This window comes from Dasypus novemcinctus, chromosome 28, assembly GCF_030445035.2.
Source record: "Dasypus novemcinctus isolate mDasNov1 chromosome 28, mDasNov1.1.hap2, whole genome shotgun sequence".
Lineage (NCBI taxonomy): Eukaryota > Metazoa > Chordata > Mammalia > Cingulata > Dasypodidae > Dasypus > Dasypus novemcinctus.
Genome location: NC_080700.1, coordinates 981,626 through 986,832, shown reverse-complemented (window position 1 = coordinate 986,832; position 5,207 = coordinate 981,626). Strand labels below are relative to the sequence as shown.

The 5,207-nt window shown below is 38.7% G+C and overlaps 1 pseudogene; it reads right to left on the bottom strand.

Annotated features, from left to right (window-relative positions):
- Nucleotides 1-339: 339 nt before the first annotated feature.
- LOC131276379 (ornithine decarboxylase pseudogene) lies at nucleotides 340-1,848 on the bottom strand (annotated as a pseudogene).
- Between the last annotated feature and the right edge of the window lie 3,359 nt (nucleotides 1,849-5,207).

Here is a 5,207-nt window from a genome sequence, read left to right as displayed (position 1 = left end):
CACACAGGGGTGTCCCCCGCATAGGGGAGCCCTACGCACAAGGCGTGCGCCCTATAAGGAGAGCTGCCCAGCCCAAAAGAAAGTGCAGCCTGACCAGGAATGGCACCGCCCACACTTCTCGTGCTGCTGACAACAACAGAAGCGGACAAAGAAACAAGATGCAGCAAATAGACACAGAGAACAGACAACCAGGGGAGGGGGGATTAAATAAATAAACACATCTTTTTAAAAAATCCATATAAAACAAAATAATCAACTACTTTCCATAGGAACACAGATAAGTGTAACCCCATCTCCTAGTCTTCCTTATTGCTGTGTCTGTGCCAATCCTACTCTTAGAAGGACATTTCAAAACTAGCAGTAATTAAGTTAAATGATCCCCCATTCAAGCTAAACTCACAGTTAGCAGCTACAAAAATGGTATTTACACATTAATACTAGCTGGAGCACAAGTGGCCGGGTGGCGCTTCATCCCACTTTCCCAAGCACAGGAAAAAGGCAGAGCACTGGCGTCTTGCTCCTCTACTTTGGGTGGAAACCCCCCGATCTCGATTTGTTGCATGACTTGCCATGCAGGACCTGACATCACATAGTAGATGGTTGGCCTCTGGAACCCATTGAAAGTGGAAGCAGTAGCCACAGTGTAAGCCCCCATGTTCTCAAACAGCATCCAGTCACCCACGTGCATTTCCAGCAGGTCACAGCACTCAACGATCCGATCAAGGCCATCACACGTGGGTCCCCATATGCTAGATGAGTAATATTTCTCATCTGGTTTGCATCTCTTCTGCAGAAGAGGCTTTACATGCTCATGACCATAAAGGACACAATTAAATGATCCATATACTCTGTCATTCACATAATACATAAAGGTTTGTTCACTCGATTCATCTTCATCATCAGAGCCTGTGTTCCTTAAATACAATTTTTTTTGGCAATGATATTCACTGCAAGTGTGAAAGCTGAAGCAACATAATATCGGCCTGGTTCAGCTATGATTCTCACTCCAGAATCTAATGGGAAATACTTGTCTAATGCTGGATTAATGACACTGGTTATCTCTCCAAATGTAAGCTTCACATCATCAGTTCTGGGAAAGCCATCATCAATATCAAGCAGATACATGCTGAAACCAACCTCAGCTCCCATGTCAAAGACACAGCGGGCATCAGAGATGGCCTGCACAAAAGTTTCAGGATCAGTATAGCCACTTCCCACATGGAAGCTGACATCAATGACATTGATATCAAGCTCTTAAACCCATTCCAAAAGAAGCCTGCTGATTTTGTGTGTGGTCCAAATTTAACACTGAGTGGCAGACTGCTTTGGAGTCATTGGTGGCAATCCACAAAACCAACTTTTGCCTTTGGATGTGCCCTGGCCACTTTCATCAACTCAACCTCGCTGTCAAAAGTCATCATCTCAACTCCATTATTGGCGGCATACTTAATTTGAGACACTTGTTTACAAGGGTTTGCGTAGATTATCCTCTGTGGCGGCACCCCAAGACTCTGTACCAACTGGATTTCAGTCTTGCTAGCACAATCAAATCCTGTCCCTATGGAAGCCAGGGTCTTCACTGTGGCTTTATTGTCATTACATTTGACTGCAAAGAAGGGGGTGACACAAGGAAGAACTTTTAACCATCTCAGATGTTTCTTTAGAATGTCTCCAAGGTCCACAACATAGAAGGCATCTTTATCATCATCAGAAGAAACTTCATTAATTTTTTGGTCCAGAATGTCCTTGGCAGTAAAACCTTCATCAAGGAAATGGCAGTCAAACTCCTCATTACTGAAGTTGTTCATGGTTTCTTGATGTTCCACTGAAACACAACAAAATGGAAAACTAAGAAACAGAATTTAAAGAGATTTCTTTGAGCTTTTCAGGAAGGCAATTCGCCAGGAATTCCAAATCTTGCTGAATTGTAAGACTTGTGGCCTTGATGCAGCAGCGGAAATGTTCTCCTAGCACTTGGGTGCCAGGGCCACCCCCCGAGGAGGTACTGCAGCCCACAATGCTGCCACCACCGCTGCCCACCTCGCTCCCTCTGCTGGAGGACTGCTGGCCCAAGGAGGTGCCGGAGCTGCTGCCAGAGGGTGGTCGGTGGCAGGGCTGCAGGGACATGACTCATTTTTCTTTTTCAATATATCTTTAGCTATTCAGGGCCTCTTTCCTTTCCAAATAAATTTCATAGTGAGTTTTCCTAATTCCTTAAAGAATGCTGTGTTGATTTTTATTGGGATTGCATTGAATGTGTAGATCAGTTTTGGTAGGATAGACATCTTGATAATATTTAGTCTTCCTATCCATGAACAGGGAATATTCTTTCATTTATTTAGGTCTTCTTTGATTTCCTTGAACAGTCTTATGTAGTTTTCTGTGTATAAGTTTTTTACATCTTTAGTTAAGTTTATTCCCAGGTATTTGATTTTTTAATTTACTATTGTAAATGTATTTTTTTCTTGATTTCCTCCTGAGCTTGCTCATTATTTGTATATAGAAATACTACTGATTTTTACACATTCATCTTATAACCTGCAACTTCACTAAACTCATTTATGAGTTCTGGAAGCCTTGTTGTAGACTACTAAGGGTTTTCTATGTATAGGATCATGTCATCTGCAAATAATGAAATTTTGACTTCTTCCTTTCCAATTTGAATGCCTTTTGTATCTGGTTCTTGCCTCAGTGCTCGAGCAAGTACTTCTAAGACAATGTTAAATAGAAGGGGTGAGAGTGGGCATCCTTGTCTCATTCCTGATCTTAGAGGGAAGGATTTTAGGATTTCACCATTGTAAAAGATGTTGGTTGTGGATTTTTCATATATACTCTTTATCATGTACAAAAAATTTCCTTGTATTCTGATCTTTTGGAGTGTTTTTATCAAGAAAGGGTGCTGTATTTTGTCCAATTCTTTTTCTGCATCTATAGATATAATCGTGATTTTTTCCCTTTAATCTGCTTATATGGTTTATTACATTGATTGATTTGCTTATGTTGAACCATCCTTGCATACCCGGAATGAATCTCACTTGGTTATGGTATATAATTTGCTTAATGTGTTGTGCAATACAGTTAGCAACTATTTTGTTGAGGATTTTTGCATCTAGGTTCATTAGAGAGATTGGTCTGTAATTTTCCTTTCTTGTGGTGTCGTTTCTTTGTTTGGCTTTGGTACTAGGGTAATGTTGGCATCATAGAAGGAGTTAGGTAATGTTCCTTCTGTTTTGATTTTTTGGGAGAGTTTCAACAGGATTGGCATTAGTTCTTTCTGGAATGTTCTCTAGAATTCACCTGTGAAGCCATCTGGCCCTGGATTCTTCTTAGTTGGGAGGTTTTTAATGACTGATTCTATCTCTTTACTTGTGATTGGCTTGTTGAGATCATCAATTTATTCTTTCATCAATATAGACTGCTTATGTGTTTCTAGGAATTTGTCCATTTCCTCTGAATTGTCATTTTTGTTGAAATATAGGTTTTCAAAGTATCCTCTCATGATAATCTTTATTTCTGTGGGGTCAGTGGTGATATCTCCCTTCTCATTTCGTATTTTGTGTATTTGCATTTTCTCTCTCTTTTTCTTTGTTAGTCTACCTAAGGGTTTGTCAATTTTATTGATCTTCTCAAAGAACCAGCTTCTTGGTTTTGTTTATCCTTTCAAGTGCTTTCCTATTTCCTATTTCATTTAGTTCTGCTCTTATCTTTGTTCTTTCTTTCTTTCTTCTTCCTGTGGGGTTACTTTGTTGTTGTTGTTTTTTAACTAATTCCTCCAAATATGCAGGTAGTTCTTCAATTTTTGCTCTTTCTTCTTTTTGGATGTATGAATTTATGGCTATAAATTTCCCTCTCAGTACTGCTTTTGCTGCACCCCATAAGTTTTGTATGTTATCATTTTCATTAGTTTCAAGGTAGTTATTAATTTCTTTTGAGATTTACTCTTTGACCCACTGTTTTTCTAAGAGTGTGCTGTTTAATTTCCATATCTTGGTGTGAAATCTGGCTTCACTCCACTGTGGTCAGAGATATTATTTTTTATGATTTTGATCTTTCTGAATTCACTGAGCCTTTCTTTGTGGCCTAGCATATGGTCCATCTTGGAGAATGATCCATGTGCACTTGAGAAAAATGTATATCTTGCTGTATTCGGGTGTAATGATCTGTATATGTCTATTAGATCCAACTCCTCTAATATATACTGTTTAAAGTTTTTGTTTCTTTAGTGTTTCTCTTTTGAGATGTTCTATCCAAAGTTGGTCATGGTGTATTAAAATCTCCCACTATAATTGTAGAGGCATCTACTCTTTCACTTAGTTTTTCCAGTGTTTGCCTCATGTATTTGGGGGCGCCCTTGTTAGGAGCATAAATATTTATGATTGTTCGATCTTCTTGATAGATTGTCCCTTTCACTAAAATGTAGTAACCTTCTTTGTCTCTCACAATTGTTTCACATTTAAAGTCTATTTTGTCTGATATTAATATAGCTACTCCTGCCTGTTTTTGGTTATTGTTTGCTTGTAAGATTGTTTTCTAACCATTCACTTTCAACCTACATGAATCCCTGGGTCTAAGATGTGTTTCTTGTAGACAGCATATAGATGGGTCATATTTCCTTATCCAATGTCCCAGTCTGAATCTTTTGATAGGTGAGTTTAATCTGTTGACATTCAGTGTTATTACTTTCAAGGAATTATTTATGTTAGCCATATTTTGATTGGACTTGTGTTTGTCATATTTTGTTTGTTTTTTTCCTTCTCTTTTTGTCTTGTTCGTTGCTCTTACACTCTCCTCCAACTCTTCCTGTCCTGTTTTTTCATTTCTGCAGAACTCCCTTTAGTATTTCTTGAAGGGCAGGGTTCTTTTTGGCATTCTCTTTCAATTTTTGTTTATCTGTGAATATTTTGAACTCTCCATCATTTTTGAATGCTAGTTTAGCTGGGTAGAGTATTCTTGGATGGATTTTTTTTTCCTTTTAGTACCTTGACTATATCATACCACTGCCTTCTTGCCTCCATGGTTTCAGATGAGAAAGCAGCACTTAATCTTATGGAGCTTCCCTTGTATGTGATGGTTTTCTTTTCTCTTGCTGCTTTTAGAATTTTTTCTTTGTCTTGAGCATTGGATAATTTGACAAGTATATGTCTTGGGGTGGGCCTATTGGGATTTATGATGTTTGGGATTTGTTGTGCTTCCTAGACATGTATATC